This window comes from Thunnus thynnus, chromosome 2 (genome assembly GCF_963924715.1).
Source record: "Thunnus thynnus chromosome 2, fThuThy2.1, whole genome shotgun sequence".
NCBI lineage: Eukaryota > Metazoa > Chordata > Actinopteri > Scombriformes > Scombridae > Thunnus > Thunnus thynnus.
In genome coordinates, this window is record NC_089518.1 from 32520539 (window position 1) to 32544634 (window position 24096).

General features: G+C 38.5%; 1 long non-coding RNA gene across 2 annotated transcripts; it reads left to right on the forward strand.

The window, feature by feature from the left end:
* Nucleotides 1–6818: 6818 nt before the first annotated feature.
* Nucleotides 6819–16691, forward strand: LOC137168019 (uncharacterized). 2 transcript variants are annotated; one of them, XR_010924222.1, is made up of 3 exons: nt 6819–7027; nt 9993–10051; nt 14886–16691. It is a non-coding gene; the product is annotated as an uncharacterized lncRNA (long non-coding RNA). The 2 variants fall into 2 exon arrangements; XR_010924223.1 differs by lacking the exon at nt 6819–7027 and adding an exon at nt 7501–7614.
* The last annotated feature ends 7405 nt before the right edge of the window (nt 16692–24096 follow it).

Sequence of the window (24096 nt, forward strand, 5' to 3'; positions counted from 1 at the left end):
TTTAACTCTTGCTTTCTTCGACGTCTTCCCTCTTTTCTCCTCCCCGTCTGCACCCTAATTCACCTGTGACACCCGTTGTTACCCTGCCTGTACCTGCCCCCACAGATTACAGAAACGAGCGGTCATCCAGCACACTGCAGAGTGTTCCTTTGGAGCTATCAGCCGCAGGACAGCTGTGTTTCCCGGTTACAGCCAAAGCCTGGCAGAAGCCCCAAAGCACACTTCAAACACTGTTTGGATGTAGAGACACATCTCCCCAGAACCCTGCATATGTGCAGATGATCCAAGCTTGAAACCATGTTTCACCCCTGCCAGTGAAATTGGATAGAAGTATTCTTTTCAGTCATATTTGGCTGTTTGTAGCAACATATTTGAAAAACGTATGCAGAGATTTTGCCAAAACGTGGACTGATATCCTTTGGCTCGAGGGTTAGTGGATTAGATTTTGGTTTTGATAATGGATAGGGGAATTCTGCTATGAGGTGGTCATTATAAAACACACACACACACAGCGTTAGCCATAATGCTGCGTCATGTGCCTGTTAAACTGTCTGAAATCCCAACCCTGCCTTCAACAAATGATGCTTTGAATGTATACTTCTTATTTGCTGCCAAACATTGGATGAAATGTATTTGCTGACTGGATTGTGTTCCCTGGGAATGTTTCTTCCAGTCCGGGAAGAGTGACGTTATTATACGACACGGAAGTCATGGGAGGAGGTCAGGGTAGATGGTTGGGTGAACAAAGCACACAAAGACTTTGACCTTGAGACTATGGTTTGCATCGTGCATCCCACATTATTAGTTTCATGCTGCTGGAATGTTAAAATAAGAGAAAAGACTGTGGTTTTGTAACATATGTAAAAAGTCTACATAGGCAACTTTGTGCTTCAAGTCAGCGTTGACTTTTTAAATATTATACACAAAGCGTGATCTTTCCCTAAACTTAACCAATTGCTGTGAGTCGCCTAAACAGAACAATAAAACCGTTAATCCTAGTTTAGTTGCCAGGGGTGAATATTGTAGAAAACAAATGAAATAATTTGATAGTAAAATTTTGTAGATATGTTCAGTATGAACAATTTTTGCCTCTGCAGTTTGCCAACATGTTTACTGTAAATTATTATGTAAATTATAAATGAACATAATTTTTAGGCGACAGTGTTTTAAATGCAGGATTTTCAAATCAGCTTATAAATTGTATTACTAGTTATTCACGGTTACTGCAGGTTTGTGTACAAGGTTATTCTTTTGTATTGCTTTGATGTTTTGATTAACAAATTTGAATAAATTAATTCAGCCAAAAATGACCATGTGCTGTTCTTTTTTTTTTTTTTTTTTTTTTTTGGAGGTGAAAAAATAAAGATATTTTTTGCTCATCCATCAGTTTGGCTTGACTCGTGTGGAGATGATGCTGGCACCACGAAGGAGCAGATGCCTCTGATTATCTGCCATTATTCCACTGTAGCGTCAAACAAACATATTCCTGTTTCCTCCCATGGGCGATCACAGGTCCAAAATTATGTCCTGCCAGTGATGTCTGTGAGTGTGTGTGTCTGACAGAGAGCGATAAACAGGCAGATTAAAGAGAAAATGGGACAATGAAATTGAGGATGTATGACACACACAGAGAGAGAGAGAAAGTCTGTGTGAGAGGAGTGGAGAGGTATCCAACCACAGCTCTCACACTTCCTCCCTGTCCACTGGGACAACAAAGTCAGGTTGGATGACACCATCAGTCCGGTCAGGCAGACAGGATCCTCGCAAGACCAGCCCAGAAGATTAAAGCAGGACAGCTGGTGCTGGCTCTTGATGCTGGCTCTGCTCTGTGGTGACTGGAGTGGAGTGGGATGGAGAGCTGGATTGTTCTTCTGCCCAGCACTCCAGCTTCTTTTCCCTGGCTGCAGAAACAGCATTTCTTCCATTGCTTGGACTCAGAACAAGCATTCATCTTACACTCGTGTTCCTAATAAGAAGCTGCTAAACAAAGACAGGCACTATTTAAATTTAAACACCTGCCTGAGGTGCAATTAAGTAACAATATCGACATAAGAAACAGAGCTCAAACGTTACATTTTGATGTTGATGTGATGTCCTCTGTGACTGACTGCAAGGCAATAGCATATTTAGCACTTTTCAAACAAAGAGGCAAATCAAAATGTTTTACTTAAGGCATAAAAATCCGTACACAATGACGAAGAAAATAAAATCAATTAAAGCAGAATGAACTGAAGTAAGTGTCTGCAGCTCAGATAGGAGGAAGGCAGGTATAGTCCATTATCTCAGAGTTGCTTATTTGATCCCAGTTTCTCCTCTTCACATGTTGAAGTGTCATTGAGCAAGACAATAAATCCCAAAAGTTTTCTCAGTGTGATCAGATGTGAGAAAAAATCTATATTGCTTTCTGACAAAAGTAATAAATCATTAGGATTTACCCACAGGAGATACCACATTGTTTCCGAAGGTATATAACACTTCATCATCAACTACGGGTGTCAAGGATGAGCAAATACATCTGTATTGATTGTAAGAAGTGCTCGAGGCAAATTTGATAGGTATCACATCTCATCTGTATTTGATTGCATACTGCTGATAGATTTCTGAGATGTGACCCTTTGAAACTTAGATTATAATACATACTGTTGGAGATGTGAGATGAAAAGTTATGCGTGTATAAAGATATAGGGTTTTTTTTCTCAGGAATAGATCTGCAGAATTCTAACAAAATGGTCCAAAACTTTCACTGAATTTAAATCAAACTCATATCTCAAAGTAGGTAACTTCCTATATTTTATTGCACACAAGACAGAAATGTTGCGTGTTGGTCCAGCTAGACTCAGATCACTTTTCATAGATATCAACTGCCGCATAATTTCTCAGAGACATACAGTTAATAATTTAGGAATAGTATTTGATCCCTCTTTTACCTTTGAGCCACATATCAAGTATATTACAAGAACTCCCTTCTTTCACCGCCATACCTTAGCCATTTAATCAAATTCAAACAGTGAAATCCTTGTATGTGTATTTATAACAGCCAGACTCGACTACTTTCACATTTTTCTGGCCTACCTATGACAGATTTGGTCCAAAATGCAGCTGCCAGAGTTCTCACAAGATCTAAGAAGTCGGATCATATAACAGCTGTCCTGATGTCTTTGCATTACCAATCCAAGTGAGAGCTGATGTCAAAACTCTCCTTCTTACTCATAAGGCTTTAAATGGATTGGCTCCTTCGTATATATCTCTAGCCTTATTACTCTGTATACTCCAGCACGTCCTTTATGTTCTCTTGATGCTGCCACTTACTATAACTCTTCCTCAATTTAAAAAAAATCTTTTGGTGGTTGAGCCCCAGCGAGCTCCCCTTCTTTGGAATAAAATTCAACTGCAGGTTTGGGAGGCAAACTCTGTTGAGATGTTCAAATCCAGGCTGAAAACACATCTTTTCTCTTCATGCTACGGTTTCTCCTAATTTCATCAACTGGGAGATTATATCACTAACTGCTTCCCTCTTTGACAAGTAGTTACCCCAATTCTGTTCTGGTTATACGATCGCTATTTTTAAAAATTCTAACCTCAATCCTGTTGTTATATTAACATCATTAAATGTGTATGTGTGTGCTTTCATATGTGAAGTCATGTTTTTTTTTAACTTGTAAAGTGTGTAGGGACTCTTTGGGTGATGTGCATGTTAAATCAACTGAAGTAGTTGTGGTATTAGTAAGATTTAATGGTAACTCCATGTTTGTTACTACATCAGTTATTTATTAAGTTCATAATGAGCTTCTCCAGATGACTGAATGCTTCGACGCATGTGCCAAAGATTAATACTTCCTCTAAAATATCAGTGCTTGATAGATGTATACAGAACTGCATGAGTTACCACGAGTTATGTTTATCAGACACATTAATGAATGATAGTTTGAGGAGAAAATCACACCGAAACGTGTCATAATCTAGTCGTTTCTCCGCGACAGCACAACGACTATCCGTATCTTAGTGAAATCAGCAAAAACGAGGGAGAGAGATCAAGACAGGAAGCCGTGCGGTGAAGGTCATGGATTAGATTTCACGGTGAAGTAAGAACACTGTATTTGTCGTAGTCGACTGAATCACCAGGACATCAACATAGCGAGCGCGCTATCGCTGACAGAATTAATCACCCTTCCTTAGTTAGCAGTGTTTATTTGTGTGCTCTGTCTTCTCACTGTTGATGATCTTGAGGGGCATTCAAGTCTGAGAAAATTAAGGCCATCAACGCATGTGTCATGTGGAGTGGCTGATTGCAGAATTCCCACATCAGGGAGCAAAGTCCATTATCATTAGTTATCCACAGATATGTGCCGCTGAGAGTCAAGGATGATAGAACAAAGGGGATGGAGAGGAGGAAACGGGATGGAGACAGAAAAAGGAGTGGGAGACGAGCTAGGTAAGATACAAAAGAATGAGAAAAGAGAGCTCAATAGAGCCAGAGAGATTGAAAAGAAAATGCATGGACACATACACAAGGAGAGAGAAAAGACAGGGTCGAAGGGACGGTGAGGGGAGAAAGTGAGAACAAGAAAGAGCTATTGATTGTCGCCTCTGCACCTGCTATACTGAAAGAAAGAGCGCCAGACAAAATCAAATGTCATCATTTGGGAAGAGACTGGCAGGTTCTCTGACTCATCTCGCACACAAGGGCCACTCCGGCTGTCATCCGCCATTCCTTCCAACATTCATCAACATTCATCACCACTGCCCAGAGTGAGATTCATCTGAAGCAAACACATGCAAAAGGATTGCTAGTGGACTGGAATGTGCAGGCATCAGTCACTTGCACCCTGTACACAAAGAAGAAGAAGAAGAAGTTACGTGATAAACAAAGAGGCCGACTGAGGCATTCTGAGTGGGTTGAATTTCAGTGAAAGAGGCAAAACACAGGCAGAGTATTAATGAAAGAGTATTCATTCATTTTCAAATGGTCAGACATACACTTTTTAGACCCTTTACAGTAGTTGTTTGCCATTTTTATGTAGCAATAATAAGAAGGATGTTGAGGTGAAGACTACCACAGGGGGAAAAAAAGCAGGTGTTTAAATCACCAACCGTTTTTTAAAATATTACTTTAGTCAGTTCAAATCAGTTGTGTCTGTTTTTTCCAATGAGGGTTACTGTACATGGTAATGAAGCACGATGCAGAAATACTGTTGATATGGTTACCTGCAGTTCAATATTCCTTTCAGTGACGATTCACAAGAGAGAAAAACAAGAAAAAAACATTTCTGCTTTAATTTTTTTCAAACACTTTTTTCAAATTTTTGCTTTTTTCTTGTAAATACTGTGAAAACCTCTAAAGAACTCTATTAAATGAAAGAATATGCAAGGGTTGCTCAGAGCTCACAGGTATATGGGTTTAAATAGACAATTCTTGGCCTTTATGGTTGACAAGCTGAAAAGGTGCCTTGTGCACAGCTTTTGGTGTTTGAAATGTTACTGGAGCTACTGTATGTTTGAGATGTTACACCAGCCAAATTTTGAAACAAATTCTGTATTTCTTCTTAGTGTTTTTATTAACAAAAATCAATTCTTGGCAAATGTCTTGTTAATACGTGTTCTCTAAGACTGTGGCTGCACTTGGTCAAGATCGTTTGTTAGAGAAAGAAAAAACAGTTTTCCAAACCACTCTACGATCATGAGTGGACTGTAGTTTGAATCTTCCAGTTAAGCTTTGATGGATATAAATTAAATAAATTTATCCATAGCGTAGACTCAGGACCTCCAGTATGTGGAGCAAGTACATCTGTTATTTCATTAGGTGTGTTTCAATTTGCCTGTTTTTATTCGCAGTTTCAATATGTGCATTTAAAAAACCTGTTTGGAAACGCTGAAAAATTTGAAAAAAAATCCTGAAATGTTGCAAAATGTTTTTGTTCTTGGCTGAGGTGGAAAAGTTGGTGTATCAATAAAAGCAAAGTGCGACAAAGTGATTACGCACATGAATAATGTGAGTTAAACCTCCGCTGTGTGGAGCGATGAGGAGACTGTAAAGTTCCTCAAAATAATTCATGAAACAAGCATAAATATTTGCCATATTTCCATCATCTTTTAAACATTGCTTTTTGACTGGTGCTCGTTTAATTTTGTTATCTTGTTATGCCCTCGACTGATGGCATAATGGATGTGGATGGAAACGTGCATTAAATTTAATTTTCTTTTGCAGGTTTTCTGGAAATTCGGTTTAAAATTTGTGCTGCATTTGGATGGAAACTTGTCAGATACATATTTAATCTACATTTCATATCTGTGAATATAAAGTAGGCTACTACAAAAGGTGTAGTCAGCCAAAAGATGCGATAATAGATCTCAGTTGAATCTTTGAGTTTTAGTTATTTCTAACTTTAATTTCCTTTAATCACAATAAAAGCTAAATTTAAACAGATTTGAGAAGGAAGTTGAAGGAACTTGGATTTGTAAAGTTCAATACTGGATTTAGATTTGATAATGCTACTGAACCACAATACTGGCCATGATATAAATATATGTAATGTCAACTCTTTGCAGTTTCTAAATATTTGTCTATTCATCTTTTAATAACTACAGTCTTATAGTCCTATGATATTTTCTACTCTCCACATGAAAACATCTTTTGTTGAAAGTGAGATGGCAAACTTTCCCACCATCACATTCAGGACCTCTTTACGATAACACTGAGAAAAAAAAAGAGGGTGTTTCTTCATTGTCAAAACCGATACAATGCTTCTCTCTAATCTCTACAGGAATTAAATTGTTCATACTGATTTTTGACCTCCTTCGGCCGTCGGATGTTTAAGCAACCAGAGTTTTTGTTTCCACCTGCATGGCTTTTCTCTGACAATGTCACGCTGGGATAGGAAGATAAGGAGGAGGAGGTTGAGGGTATAAGACAAATCAAACATCCCCCCTGTCTGCCTCGCTTGATTTCAATTTGGTATCCATTGGAAACAGGCATTCTTCACCGTGCTCTGATAATGGCGTGTGCACTTTACTGATATCTTTAGCAGAGGTAGGTGCCGCATTCTTCATCAGCGATGACTCATTCACAGAGGCACAGAGCACGTGATTATATTAGAGAGAAAGGAGAAATTCAATGTTTTTCTGAACACATTTGGAAAAAGATATGACTAAAAAATGTCTTTACTGAATCTGGTTTTAAAGTGTAGGCTAACCTACCTCCTCAGTGACCTTCACTGCCTTTACTGCAATATAGCAACATAAATATGGTGGGGTAGGAAGTTAAATTTTCATTTGGAGCAGTTTTTGTTGTTTAAAGGTGTGATTATTTGGTCTATTCTGGTTCTTTTTAGGGCAGTTTTATTTGCCAATTGAACGTTTGCTTAGCCCCGCTCCCCTATTACGTACTATTGTTAAAGGACCAGTGTGTAAGATTTAGTGGCATCTAGCGATAAGGTTGCAGATTTCAACCAAATGCATACGGCACATTCCCTCACCCTCCCCTTCCAAGTGTGTATAGGAGAACCTACAGTGGCGAAAGTCCCTCTCTGGGCTACTGTAGAAACATGGCGGTGCAACATGGCGGGCTCTGTGGATAGGGACCTGCTCCCTATGTAGATATAAAGGGCTCATTCTAAGGTAATGAAAACACAAAAAATCTTATTTTCAGGTGATTATACACTAATGAAAAACGTATGAATTAAAAAAACTTATGAATGTTATATTCCATTTCTGCCAAGTCTGTTCCGCTAGATGCCACTAAATTCTACACACTGGACCTTTAAACATGCAGTTTACAAAAAAAGTGGCAGATTTACCACTTAAAATTCTACATAATTTTAAAAAAGTGGTCCTTGATTTCAGACAGAAGTAGACAACAGCGGACTTTACATTTCTAGCCAGAGATTGTTTTTCCTGGTTGAAATGACAACTGTTTCTAGCAGATTTTATCAGCTGTAATTGGCTAGCGAATTAAGCTAACGTTAACTGCTTAAGTTCGAGAAGGCTGTTTCCAGCAGCATCACTCAAAAAAGACTGAGGCTAAAGCTACTTGTCCCAGACAAAAAGTTAGCATGCCCTACGTAGAAGACATGGAAATAAATACAACGCATTGCTCTCCTTGCTCTCCTGGTACTGTAAGTAAAAAAATAAAAAGATCCGACTGTTAAGCTGCTTACATGTTCATATTTTCAAACAACATGTTTTCACTTTTAACATTACAAGAGTAGAGGTTTGTAGGATGAAGACTAATTGATGTTTAGCACTATTTGACTGGGGTTGTTGGAGTGTAAACTTCCCCAGATCCAATAAAGAACAGGACAGAGCTGCTAAAGCTACCGTTATCTTAGCATCCATGACCGTCTTCCAAACGGGGGGGAATACAGTGCATGTGCTAGCTTGATTCTTCTTGATTCATTCTCCAGACTCTTTAAATGTCAAGTATTCCTCAGACCTGCCTGATTACACTTGCTAAGCTATTGCTGGAAAATGGAAAATTGCAGTTTGGGGGAGGACTTTAGTGAAAGGTCTATTTTATTTTAAGTTATAATAAACTACAAATCCCATGTTGCTCTTTCACTGCTGGAAATACACAGTAGAGGATGCTTATACTGTCTCATCTTTGTGAGTTTGACATTTCATCAAAGTGCTGGTTGTGTAGGAGCAACCTATTCAACCGATTTATGTTGTTTTCTGATTTCCTGCTATGCACTGGAATAATTTACCAGTCATGAGGGCTCTCACAAATGTCTTATGAACAAGATGAAATAGAAGAAATCCTTTGTGTTATGGATTAATTCTCTCTTGGCTTCACTTTTTGTGAGATCGGCAGCTGGAAGTGAAGGCTGTTGCAGGGACATAGAGTTACACTCTCATTAAGGCCTCTTTGACATCAGGGTGACAGGGTGCTTGAAAATACTGCTGGTCAACTTCCAGTTGATCTTTCAGTGACCCATGTTTCTAACAAGGGTGTCAGATAAAGGTCATTTCATACAGCTAGAGGACAAGCAGGAGCAAGAGGCTGATTTCACAGATCTGTTATGTAACCTCCTTTGAAGATATACAGCACAAAGTCTGAGACCTTGGTCTCATTGTTCACCCTCGGTTACGATTACACAGAACAGTATTTCGAAACTTGTTTAGATCAATGGTCACAGGATGTGTGAGGATTGCTGAAATCATTATAATAACATGTCATATGCCAAATTTACAGGTGAATGTCTCAGATATCATGAAGGATCCAATACATTTAGTATAGCAGTATTTTTTCACAAAACGAGAATATGTTCATCTTTGATGTGACTGTCAAATTTGATCTCAAATCAAACTTTCAGACAAAATATATTCAGATTTATTCAGCCACATAGTGGAAGTAAACAAGTTCTTCAATTTGCAAAGTTTATCAGCCAGTGTGATGAGTTGGGTCTCATCTCGGCGACATTCCCCATTCAAAACTACTGTAACATTTATTGAATTTTACGACTGACTTATTTTATGATTGATTTTACATTATTTATGTAAGGTTAGATTCCTGTATAATGTTAAGGGAAAATGAATGCAATCGATCCATTATGAAGATCAGTGAGCATGCAAAACATAGTTATTTATAAAAAATTTTTGGAGCTGTATGTAATTGGGAAAAACTTAAGAAGACATGAAAAGATGCTGATGACATATCAAATATCAAAAACCAATGGAAATATTGCATCATGATTAAATTGGCGATGATATCCTCAGTTGACCATAACTTCTGCAAGTTTTCAAGTTATTTAATCAGAAGTTTTAGTTGCTGAAATATTGTATCATTAATAATAAAATGTTTAAAACTTTTATAATTCATTGGACTGATGTTGAACCTGTATACTTAAACTTGGTGTGGAAAATGGTACAGCTTTATATTTAGTAATAATAAAGAGCAATACTGAGATTGGGATTATTTACATGTTGTATGTGGATATGTCTTCTAGTGCTGCACATACAATTTATGTTTCTCTCTCTCTTTCTCCCTCTCACCACAGATGTGAGCTGTCAGTCAGGGAGCTGAAGGGTGAACGGGATCAAGAGGTCCGTGCCAGAGGTGACAAAGCTGAGTGACACATGTCAGGCTTCTCCATGCTGAAATATGAATAGACATGCTGACACTGCTGCTCGCACTTTGAACTGTAACCACGCTGCACATTCACTACACGCATACTCTAATAGGCTACACAAACTAAGAAACATTTCTGCTTCCCATTTCTTCACTTTCTGTCGACCCATTGTGTGTTCAATTACGCAGTTTCCCCACTCAGAACTTCTTTTTCACCCTCTTCTCTCCCAAATGAAGATTTTCACCACCACACCTAGAATGAAGGACTACCTGTAAGACCTTGTGAACAGCTCAAAAAAGGAATGAACTAAGATAGAGGGTGGTAGCGGAACATTAATCTGAATGAGACACTGACACATTTGCATCAAACACCCTTTCTCCTTAGTGTCACTAATCAGTACACCACTGCACCAGTGACTCTTTTCAGTAATAGCAGTTTCTGTGATGTCCACTGAGAATAAACATCCATAAATCTAGTTGGAAATCATATGGAAAACATCCTAATATTTGTCTCATTATCATTGAATTTTTCTTCTCTATCAAAAGTGTTCAAGTTGATTGTTGTCTGTAGCTACATCACTAGTTACAGCACAAACGACAACTGCTAGATTTGCCAAAATGTACACAAATACAGGCCACTGAAAACCGCGTATCACCAAAAATCTCAGAAACTTTCTCAGAAACGAATGTAGAAGATAAACCTAAGACGCTGTAATTAGATAGATTTAGCACCATAAATGAAAATCTATCTTTACACAGTCATCAGTGAACCGCTTAACATTGTGAATGGACTTATATGGATTGTTGTGAGTGAAAATGGACATATGCGATTTTTTTACAATGGGTGCCAATTGGTTTCGAGCCTTCAAGTCTTCAAGTGCAATGCCACCAACGCTTGCTAGATGCTAGCTCCAAAAAGTCCCAACAGACTCCCATTCAAAAACTTCAACTTCTCTCTAAAAATACTAAGTCTTAGAAAGTTTTGGAAACAAAGTTTTGGAAATTATTGCTCCGTCAATAAGATTTGAAGACGTATAGTAGCTTTGATGTCTGACATGCGGGCGTTGATTGACAACTGTGATTAATATTTTGCTCACCTGCTGCTCTCCCCGGCTCTGGCACTCGCACTTAGTTGGACTATGCCAATGTTTCGGTAAGTTTAATGTTACTTCATTACAATACCTGCCCTGTTAGCAAAATTTAAATGAAGTAGCTACTGTAAGCCCAAGTGTGCATCGCTCAGTGTTCCCAGTAAGCTAGCATTCGCTTCAGTCTGCGGTAGCGGGGCGTGTTTCCAGAGCATGAAAGGCAACACCCTGCACTCCTTATATGGAAGGTCCTGGCTGTAAATGGAAAAGATGGTGCTGACCATAAGTAGCAACTCTGGGCTTCAAACTGGCACCAATGGAAACTAATGGGTGATGTCACAGCTCACTACATCCATCTACAGTCTATGGCCATAAGCCTGCAAATAAAGGGAAAAAAACGTGACTAAAAAACACAATCAGGGGAAAGATGGTCCTCCACATCTTCATTGTAGAACTTTATACATTTCTATTCCGATGGCATGACTTCCACAAGTCATGAATGGACCTTAAAGGTTGGAGTTATTTCACTATGACCTCTTGTGACTCTGTTTTTGTGTCACTACACCAGGGAACTGGGACAAACCCTTAGACCGCAAAATCTTCACAGCACCTTACTTCAACCCTCAGCCTCACATACTCATAAAACCATGGAAGCTGACTGCGCTTATGAATGTACGTGTGCATGTGCAATCATCCAGTTCACTTGCTCCTGGGGCTGTGGAGGGTTAGGGGGTGGGGCTCTGGACAGCCATTGATAAGGATGCCCAGAGACGAGAACCGCATGCCACTTGTAGATAAAATAAAAGGACAAAGAGAGAGAGAGAGAGAAAAAAAGAGGAAAGGCTAAAAAAAAAGAAAAAACACTGATTTTTTTTTTGTAACCGGGGTGACTCTGTCTCAGCAAAATCAAGGTTACAGGGCGCGAGAGCAGACACATTTTCAGACACTGTAACAGGATTAGTTTCACCACAGAGTCTAATGCAGCTTTGTGTGTGTTGCAGTATGTGTGCCTGTGACTGAGGGAGATAGCACATTTTTATGTGTGTGTGTGTCTATGGATGCAACCACCCCCACCATCAAACACACACATTTGATGCAATAGCAGGCTGCTTTATTCCCCTCACTTCTCAAAAGACTTTTTTTTTCAGTTATTTAAGCATTTATTTCAGTCATTTTTTATTTAACTCTAACGTGTGATTTTACAAGTCATTTTCATAAAGTGTGGAAGTGGATTTTAGAGGAAAAAAAACAACATTATTTGAGTAAATGCCACATTACCATTCCCTGCCACGCTTAGATTTGACTGTTACCTCCTCTGGCCCTGCTGAGAACGATCCTGTACGGTGGCAAAGTGCTAAATACATCGACAGTGAGGGAGCAGATTAAAACATTCTGGGAATTAATCATAAAATACTTGGAAGATAAGTAGACTCGTGTGTGTGTGTGTGTGTGTGTATGTGTGGTTGTTCATACACGGTGATATAATTTTTAAGATGTGAGAATTATTTGTGTTTTTTTGGGTATAAAGATTAGTTAAAACGCTAAGGGTTCACCAGAGCAGCACCACACCAAATATGGATTTCACCATAATGAAAGTTGAAACAACATCTGTAATTGTTCAAGCTTTGCAACCTGAATCAATTAAAAAAAGTGGGACCTACATAAACGTCTCTTCAGTATCACCTCTCAGCTCTTTTCATAATGGTTTTAAAGGATTAGTTCAGCATTTTGGGAAATAAGCTTATTTGCATTCTTGCCATGTCTGTCCATGATGTTTGGTTTGAGATTTGTTACATAACAATGTAGATACAGTATGTTAATTTGTATGTTTTAGAGGTATGGGTTGGCATACGTTTTAACTTTGAGAGAGCTAGGGTAGCTGTTTCAACCCAGCCTCCAGTCTTTATAGAATAGGTCGATTTATGTTAGATCAAAACCACATCAGAGATAGACAGCTGTTCTGAATGGCCACACTCAAAAGCAGAGTAAAAAGCCGGTTGTCATAGAGAAGGAGTAGATGTCATATTGTTTAAATATGGCGATAATGGCACATGTTTTCACACACTCTCTCCTGGAAGGCATTCATAGTGTGGCACTCGGCTGTTCACATGAAAAGTGACTAAAATAAAAGTGTCAAGAATAAATAAAGAGAGCTAGAAAGAGAAGTTCAAACCCTGGCTCTTTTCTCACCAAGTGGGTGTGAATGTCGAGTTGCTGGTTTTGGAAAAGTTACAGATATGGCCATACACAGCCCCTGCTAATCCAACATTGGAAAGGTGTAGCGGGAGGCAGTTTAGCTATTAAGCTATTAAACCATCCATCAAGCCCCCTTAAGACATGCTAATGGCTTCGTCTTCTGCTTCAACTTAATGAATGGACGTAAGAGTGGTGTGAATCTTCTTATTTAACTCCTGACAAGAAAGAAAATAACAGCATTTTCCAAACTGTCGGAAACATTCTCATGTGCTATAGTATCATCAGAAGAGTTAGTGCCTGCTTTAGGTTGATATCCTAAACACATCAATGTCTATCAAATTCTTTGTGGGTAGAGGTAGGATTTTGGCACTGAACACAGTCAAAGGATGTTCCCACAAGTGTAGCATTGGACGCTGATGTTGCCAATAATCCCTTTAAACGTCTCAAAACCTTAAATTTCTGTGGCTGTGGGGCAGCTGTGGCTCAGGAAGTAGAGCAAATCATCCACTAATCAGAGGGCTGGTGGTTCAATCCCTTCTGTATCTCTATCAAAGTGTCCTTGGGCAAGATACTGAACCCCAAATTGCTCCTGATGGCTGTGCCATTGGTATGTGAGTGTGTAAGCACAGAAACATTGTGGGAAAGCTTTTGATAGGAAGCGCTATATCGCTCCTGATGAGCAGGTTGGCACCTTGCATGGCAGCCTCTGCCATCAGTGTATGAATGTGTGTGTGAACGGGTGAATGTTGGAATGTAGTGTAAAGCACTCTGGGTGGTCGGTAAGACTAGAAAGGCGCTATATAAATGCAGTCCATTTACCATTCTTCATTGATTACACATTTTCCACAGTTCGTTAGCATCACCTGTATGTATCTGCTCATTCCCGGCAATTCACTGAGACATTTATGTGGAGGGGAACATTCCAACAGCATGCTGTTATAATTTCACGTTGACATTTATGTGTGCATTTGAGCTCCTGATGTAGCGCACACATCCCTTTAATTTCTGTGTCAAAGCCATTAAAAAACTCTGTTAACTTTTTCATCACAGCTGGATCGTACTTTCGCAAACATCTGTTTTCCTGCTCGGCAGCATCATTTCTTCCTCTTCACAGAAAGATTCATCCTACAGTTAAATATCTCTGTCATGTTGATGATATGCTTGTGGAGCAACACTGATTGATGGCGATGTCAAGCTTGAGAGTCCACTTGTTGAGAGTAACATTTTGGATCATTGATCAAGAATATCACAGTATTTGGCTTCTTAACGGCCACTGTTGAAACACAGAGGAAGACGAAGCAAAGATGTTGAAGTTGCACAGAGGGGGAAAAAAGTGGGTTTCAAACCTCCTCAGAATTCAGCAGATCCAAATGACAAGACGTGACACATTTAACGAGAAGACACTTGAGGATGGCGCCTCTGCGACACCTGTCTCTGTAACATGTTTTTAAGTTAATAAGAAGTGATAGAGATCAAATGAAAAACCTTTAAAGTGTATAGGGCACTGGGCCAGGCAGTGATTTTCTTTTTTTCCCCAGGTATTTCCAGGCATGCAGCAGCACTGATTGAGATTTGACTCCGGTGATATGAAGGTCCTGTCGGAGACGAGGTGGTTGGAAGCGCAGCAGGCCTTATCTCCTCCTGAAGAACTCCCGGTTAAGATACGACTAACTCGTTCCCACACAAGGGCACAGAGTCACTTTAAGAGTAATCTTTAGCTTTTCCACTCCTGGAGTGCTCCTTCTGTCTGATAAAAAAAAAAATGTCAATGACATTGTAATGAAAAGCTTTTTTTTAGTGTTTGTAATATCTTTCAAAGCACAGCAAACATTGCAGAACCCTGTTGAGCTCACAGTGGTTGGTGGAAGAACACGGAGAAACTAATCTGTATCTGAAGGTGGAAAATGTAGTATACGTTTCGAAAAGCAGCCTGAAGCTGTGAACAAATCCTAACATTTGACTTACTTCACCACAATGGGCCTGAATCTAAGCTTGAGTTGTTGTTGTTAATCCAAGTGTGCTACAAATCATTTACAATATCATTTTTATCATAAAATGACACTGAATGTGTGTTAATAAGAAGCAACGAAGATCCTACTCTTCATCCTTTCTTCACAACAGAGGCTTCTTCATGACCTGAGCTTGACCTGGTCTGACAGATTTGTTCAGTCCTAACCAAACCTGAAGCCAATGGTTTAATGTCAAAATTATGCACATGATGTCATAATCCCTATCACTATTAAACGAGTACATTTGCATTTGTATGGATATATTTTGAGCACACGTGGTCATCTTCCCATTCAAGAACAGCCTCAGAGCCATGATAAGGACTTCTGGTCTGCACTACTGTCTGCCCCCTAAATTTTAATTAACATGCTTGAGGAAAATGCAAGAAAGATGACAGCACATTACTCTCATTGTTTGATTGGCAAGTAAACATGTAAAACATAATATGTTTGTGTTTACCTGGCAAGGACCTCTTGCTACTGTACAAATTATGACTTTTTTTGGAAGGAGGCTGGAGTGGATGGTTTGATCAGGAGAGTGTCAGACTGTGACACTGGAGACAACTGTTAAATTCCCTTTTCTCAACCAACCATCAATGTTGTTTTCTGTTAACCATGCATTTCCCTAACCTTAAAGCCCCCCTGCAGTCCAAAATGTGTTTTGCTTCTTGTTTCTCCAGTTAGATGTTTCAGCTTCACTGTGCAGAATGATGTCTGTGCAGTGTTTGGCACTAAAAGGTTGTTTTCACATTCATCTGCTGAAAATGGAAAGATTCTCTGTGCTCACCAGATATATGAGTTTAAGCCATGTACCTATGAGCATTATTGGTGACATCACAATTGTTTTGGAGCCAGCTGTGGTCCAGTAAATGTGTTTTTTTCTTCTTGTTCCTTCAGTTGGGTGTTTAAGCTTCACTGTGAAGAATGATGTATGTGCAGAGTTTGACACTAGAAGGCTGTTTTCACATTCATCTGCTGAAAATGGAAAGTTTCTCTGTGTTTACTAAATATCTGAGTTTAAGGTATGTACCCACTAATTTTAAAGATTTTCAACTAATTATCACAGTTTTTTGAAAACCCATATCAGACATCTTAAAAAATGTCTGGAGGTAGTTTTTGTGCCTAAACCTAAAATTTTAAACAGGTGGCATAGTAGAAACCAGACATGAATAATTTTTATAATAGTCATTTGTTTTTGGAAAGCAATGACAAAAGTGTAATTTAGTGGCATCTAGCAGAACGGACTTGGCAGAGATAGAATATAATATTCATAAGTATGTTTTAATTAGTGTATAATCCCATGAAAATAAAAATTGTTGTGTTTTTGTTACCTCAGAATTACCTTAGGATGAGCCCTTTATATCTACATAGAGAGCGGGTCCCCTTCCATGTTGCACCACCATGTTTCTACAGTAGCCCAGAACGGACAAATCAAACACTGGCTCTACAGAGGGCCTTTTGCATTTTTTTTGCGAGTTTCACGACCACCGTATGTTCTCCTACATGCTTGGAAGGGGAGGGGGAGGAGAGGGGTATTCATTTGGTTGCAATCTGCAACCTCACTGCTAGGTGCCACTAAATCCTAAACACTGCGCCTTTAAGTTTGGTTGAGTTGTCGCTATAAATTGAATTGCAGACACAACAGCACCAAACAAAAAAAATAATCTCCAATCACCATTAGACAATGTCACAAGAAGACAGCTGAGCAAATGGAGATGCAAGTATCAGTTGATGTACATTTTTTATCTTTTCTGAAGTGTTTTATCTCATCACATTCTGGGAATTTATGAGCTACATCAGTCAAATTGCAAAACAAGAAAAAATGAACTGAGACGCAACAAAGTCAATACTTATGAAGGCGGATGTGGAAGGAAACTGGTCGCCATCTGGCTGTTCTCATGAAAAATATACTGCCTTCATGCTTTCGCTGATTATGGTTGCAAGAAAGACAGAAAGAGAAGGCCACAAATCCCGTTCGTGACAGCTGATCTATACTTGTGTATGAGTTACTGTGTCTCTGGAGGTGGGAGGGGTGGCAGGATCAATAAGTCTCTGCCCTGTGATTGATTTTAATGTTGACCCCCCGCTGTCAACTTTGCCCTTCACCAGAACAAACTGAGTGTGAAGAGAGCCTGTTCTTGTTTACTCGTCATAATCCAGCTGAGTGATTAATTTTTAGAGTTTCTGTCATCTGCGGAGTAAACAAGGAGTCCAATACTGAGCAGCATCCTGGGATTCATAGGAACCATTTATACAAATAAGCTGGTACTATAATACAACATCTGCAGCTCTACCAAGAGATAACTTATTGCTGGAACCTCTACAAATCATTTATGTGACATCAGTTAACTAAACTCAATACACCATGATGATTGTGTCATTAAATCGCTTAACAATCGTTTTTATCTTGACTCTCATCGTGTTTTATGAACTGTACATTTTCATTTTAATTGTCTGTTTTATGTAAAGCACTTTGTAACTTTGTTTTTTAGAGGTGCTACTAAAAAAACTTTATTACTACCAGTGAGTTCAACCTTCTCTGTATTTCTATGTAGTGCTCAGTCAAAGCTCTTTATGAGGCAGGTAATATTCTTTTAAAAGCTAAAATCCACCCCCAGATCTTTTTGCAACATAATTTACAGTACCATCAAGCTTTCCTGTTGTTATTTGGTTATGAAGCTCTGTTCCCTCCGGCTGCCCCACATTTAGACATTTCCAAGAATGTTTCAACAAACATAATGTTAATAACATAACTCATTCACCTGTGAATGCCATGTGAATATAGAGAGAGCAAATACTAACAGCATAAACAAAAACAATATGAAATTCTATAATGAAGTTTTGATATCTTAGTTTCACCATGTATGTTATCAATCTATGTATAATTTTCTCTTCCTGTTTTTCCATGCTATAATTCTGTAATTTTGCTATCTGGTCTATTTTGTACACACAACATCTATTGCAAACACATCCTCATAATTAAACAACAGTGTAGGTCGAGACCAGTATAGGTCTAAAATTACACCATCTAGCAGCCGTAGTAATGCACTCCATTACTGGTAATGTGCAACCTGCATCGTCATGGCAACAGTAAACACTGTTTTTTTTTTCTCCTGGGAGTTTTCCTTATCTGAATCGTTGGTCTAAGGATAGAGAATGTTGTATTGCTGTACAGATTATAAAGCCTCCTGAGGCATATTTGTGATTTGTAATATTGGGCTAAACAGATGAAATTGACTTGACTTGAACAGTCATCAATTACAAATACACAGAAAAACAGAAACTTGAGTTGTGCATTATCAAGCTGTTTTAACAATGTACATGACTTTGGTTTTAAATGTGGTTATGAATTCATGCATAAAACAGCGATATGATCCATTTCTGTCGCAGCCAAACTTTGAAATTTACATACACTTGAACTGTTATTTTACATGAAAACTTTGTTTAGTGGTAGACACAATACTCAAATACGTCTCTGCTATTTCAGTCCTCTTTCTGTCTACAAGGAGATCAAAATATGAACAACCATAAGTCCATCTGACAGCACCCTCACAGAAAAAAAGGAAGATGTTTTTACTGGTGCAGACTTTCCACCCCAGTGCCACTGAACAAAGCATTAAGGTTGGCAAATGCTTTCTATTGTAAGCATATCCTTTTATATTCTTTAGCCGGAGGAAAACCACTTGGACATTTATTTATTTATTTATTTGCATTAGAAAGAGGCTGATGGAAACCACAGAAGACTGTTTGGATAAGTGGTGCGCAAGTATTATTGAAATGCATTTGGTAGATTTAGGCTTGGACTTTGACATCCACCGAGCATAAAATAAAGCACATGTCAGACTTGGGTTCGTGTGTTCAGTCAGATCTTGTCTACTTTAAATGTCATAACCTCCTTTAAACTTTTGATTTGATTCCAGGATTTTCAACAGAGAAATTACCAGTGCCTCCATTGTGAGGTTAAATTAATAAACTCAAAAAGTTAGCAGAGAGCTGAGGGTTAAAACTCTTTCAAGTAATGGAAATTCACCATCCTGCCATTTTAATTAAGGGCAGAAAGACATCTTATCTCTGTTGTAATTAATAGGAAGCAACACAGTTTAACTTGTGTGTGTGTGTGCGTGTGTGTGTGTGTATGGGGGGGTGGGGGGGTTGTTCTGTGTGTCCATGTATGTTATCTTCTGTTTTCCTTTCAAACCCTAAGGCTGTTTGTGGTGAATGTTTCCCCGCTGTCAGATACTGAAGGGTAATATATTAAGAACTTAATTTCCAAAACATTACACATCCACATCACATTTACACACTGGAAATTACAAACCTATAGAAGCCTATCTATAAAGGCTGTGTTTACGATTTTCCTAATCATATAAGATATATAAGATATACGATATTTTTATGACAATGTATCAAATCTGTAATGTGAGAGCCATCGCTTGTAGTGATGAATGAGAATTATCCAACAACTCCTCAAAAAGTGTATATAGTTTTTATTTATCACTCACTCACTCTGTTTCTTCTAATTTTGAGCTGCTGTAACAAGTGAATTTACCCGATGGGGATCAATGAAGTTTCATCATCATCACCATCAAAAATAAAATGGCAAAATACGTCATTAGCATGCACTCCAGAACGACACAGAAGCATTTCCTGATCTGATGTCCTTATCGGCAGTAATAGAGAGGAAACATCATCTGATTTCCTCTTTTACTCCCGTCATAATTACCACAGCTGCGAGAAGGCTTCTGTCACTTGATCTTAAATACATGTCGTTTTGGGGCACTTGCATTTACAACTGGTCATGTCGTTTTTCTCGGGAAGACAAGATCGAATTATCATCTGACTCTGCAGCTCCCCTCGGCTTTACAGAGCTCTACAGCTTTACAGTGCCTTAGAGGTTCACTCTTACTGCTCTCATAGTCTCATTTTTGGTCGCAGCAGAAAGCTGTTTTTAGCTTTAAAAACCCACTGAACACTAAATGCATTTATCCAACACAGATATATCTCTCAGGAGTTGGTAGAGACCATAAAAGTAACTGCTGGATGTGTAAATAAGCAACTGTTTGATAAGAAGTTCACCATATCAACTTAAAAGGTGATGATATGTCAATGATGTGTTCACAACTTGTTTCTGCTGCCCCCAAATGGCCATAAAATTAACTAGTGCAAGTTTAATTATAATTTATCTTGAGAAAACAAATGGTCCTTATTTCAAGTTAACAAGATCATCACCCTCTTATCTCAATAAAATGAATGTTTTTTATCTTGAGATAACATGATAAAGATGTTCTAATGAGAAAAAGATTGTGATCTCCAGATAAAGAGTGATAAGGACAGCCCATGTACTCACAACATTAATAATTTTACTATACACGGTAGTCATATAGGAGGAAGACTGATTTGAATATTATCTCTTGACATGAAACCAATGCAATTTCTGGCTGCATTAGACCTTGACTGAAGTACACTCAAATGCGCTGATCAATCATGGGTCAATAATGAATCTGATATTTTCAGCGCAAATCAGCCGCTACACAGAAATGTTATTTTCCCACAGTGACATCTGACATTTGTTTTAATTGATTAATCCATCTTCAGATAACAAACACCTTTTCTCAAGATAACGAGATAATTATTCTGCTAATTTGTTATCTTGACAGGAATAATATTTTGTATCCTTGAGATAACGACATAAGCTCTTATTGTGAGTAAATAATTTTGTTGTTGTGAAAACAAGATAATTGAAATGATGGGAGTACAATCTGCAAAACTGTGCAAACTGTCTTCTCTACAATATGCTGACACAAGAATGTATTGTTTTTACTTAGATGCAGCTTAGTTTTACAGTACATACAATATGTTACTGTTGTTGCTCTCATTTAAATGCATAGAATTTCATTCTTGCAAATGGAAATGAGTAAAAGATTATTTTGTTAAACCAATATCCATGATATGTTTTGCCCCTGAATTTGCGCCTGCAGGTGCTTGCTCAATTTCTATTGTCTTAATTTGGAATCAAAGAAGTTAGTTTAGAAAGTATGCCTCCTGTTTAAATAATGAATCTAAACCTTAAGTAAAAACTATACTGATCTCTGTCTCTAGCTTCTCTGACATCAGTGGCTGCACTCAGCACTCTCATGTTTGCCAGCTCGTCCAATCTGTGATCACTTTACTCCAAAGGGATGAGAGAGGTACAAGATCTGACGTGGTTCAGTCCAGCTCACTCTGATCGGAGCAGCCTCTCTTTTTTGTTTGGGAGTCAGTATTTCTGGACAGAAAAAGCTTCTGTATTGCAGCTGCAGGCTATGATTTAGTGAGTAAGAATGGCATTTTAAACATGAAAATCCTTTAGTTAAATATCGATTGTTTTAGTGCATCTTTGGAAAAAAAATTGCTGCAGCATTGAACGCACATTGTGGTCACTGTCTACACACACATAACCAATGGATGCTCCCCTGTGTGTCATGGTCACTGCTGTACAGTAGCATTAAATTAAGGCTCAATAATGTTTCCTGATAACTCAATAATAATTTCCTCTTCAGGGACAACCGCATGACCTTTTTAGGGAGAGAGATGAATCTTCCACCACAGATTGCAACGGGAATGACGCCCCCCCCCCCCCCCCCCCCAATACACACACACACACAGTCACAATTACAGGTGCATGCAGTAAATACTGAACCTAATATACACAGGATATCTTATGGTTCCTCATATCAGCCAATCTTCTCATTTCGGAGAAATACTTTACGACTGCCAAGAAATAATAGGGCTGGCCCCTGTGTTAATTGCATTTCGAGGTTCAGAATTATACAGCAGTTGGAGCCTGAATTAAGTTATTTCCAAGCAGCTACTGTGAGGATTCCTTGTGAATATTAAACGGCAGGGTTGTATAATGTGGGACACAAATGTGGTGCATACTGCTGGAAAAGGTATTGGTGGGGGAGGTGGACCGTTCAGTATTGTGGTTGCAAATATTTCCCTAATCTCTGTCTGACTTTAAAAAAAAAGGAGGATGTTTGTGTTCTAATTTCAGTTCAGAGTAGCTGAAATGCTTTCTTAGGATTTTTTTTTTTTTTTTTAGAAATACTGAATTTGAACACTCATCATTCTCTGGATACAGAGTTTCTGAAGTTTCCTGTCACTGTGGCAATTATTACCCATGCTATTTCTCTCTGTTTAGCTCTCCTGTTTAATGAATGCAACACACCAGAGGATTTTGCAGTAGATATTGTACACCAAAAGTAAAAGCTTTCACAAACTGTTAAAGGGCTGAGTCATCACTGTGTTTTATCAGTCAGGAACAGTCACAAAACAGATATTTGTTTATATGAAAATGTAAGAAAGAAAGATAAAGCCACAGAATGCAAATATGAAAGAAAAAGACTGGAGTGGTGTTGAATATAGAGCAGTCAGTAATGGCAGATTACCAAGAGGGTATTGTGAACTACAAAGGCTTTTGGGTGCGGGTGGGCACAGGACGTTAAAATTAAAGAAAAGTTGAACGAGTGACAACATAGTTCATGAAATGTTCAATAACCGAGCACCTGCCGTACCTGCTTCCTCAAACACATGACCGAGGGAAGCATTGCAGAGCAAACTGGGAACTGCTTATTTTCCATTGTCTGGGATTTACACTGGGACAACAATGAACTGCCTCTGCCAATTCAACAGGCGCCAAGCCAAGGAAATGTCACAGTGACAGTTCAAGGCACAACTAAACGAGAGGATTTTCAAACACAGCAACCTTGTTTAAGTGAAGTTATGAGGAATGAGGGAAGCTACGCAGAATGAAATACACTGAATGCTGAATTTAAATATCCCATGTGTAAAATCTGTACAAAATGTTCAAGTAAGATTATGCTCTGAACAGTGTAATCATCAATTTACATGCTTGATGTGTTTTCTGTTCCAAAACCCATTTTTTTCTGGACAAAAGTCTATGTGAAGTTCAAAATACAGCATTTAAAAATCAGAGATTGTCCAATATGTATCACATTGATCCAGTATGTTTTGTCAGTTATCAAACATATCTGGAATCTCTTCCTGATTGGGCCTCTACTCAGGTTGAAGATGGGCAGAGCTATGAACTGTGTCCTTATATAGACCTTTTTCACAGCAGGCATTTTGACTTATCATAGCAGGGAAAGCACAGGTGGAACTATTAAAATGAACAATGGTTCAGCTCCATTTAAGTGTCCAAGGAAGTCATTCTGGTGAACCATCATGCACTACACCGGGGTCATGAATTTGGAAGAACTAAATGGGATTCAGTCGTCATTAATGTTATTAATTGCACCTGTGATTTTTCTGCTTTGACATGTCAAAATGTCTGCTGGGAAAAAGGTGAAAAAGCTGGTTTTGAGTGTGTGTACACACTGGAAAAGTGACGGAATTAGTTAGAGTTATAAGTATTTATTAATACTTTTATTAACAGCTACAGTATAACTCTTCCTGTTGACACTCATAAGTGGAGGCTGGTGTATAAAAAAGTGATGAATAACAATATAGTAAAACACAGTTGTAATAATATCTAATATATCCTCATTGGAGAAGACTTAAAATGCCCTCATATCTGCTGATAACTACTATAACTACTACTTTATAGAGTAATAAGCAATTTATCAGCTGTTTATAGACTGCTTATAAAAGCTAAATAAAGTGAAGTGTTACCAAAAAGTCCACACTAGATAATGCTTGATACTATAATCCTACAATGCAATTCAAAAAGGAGATGGAGGACCAA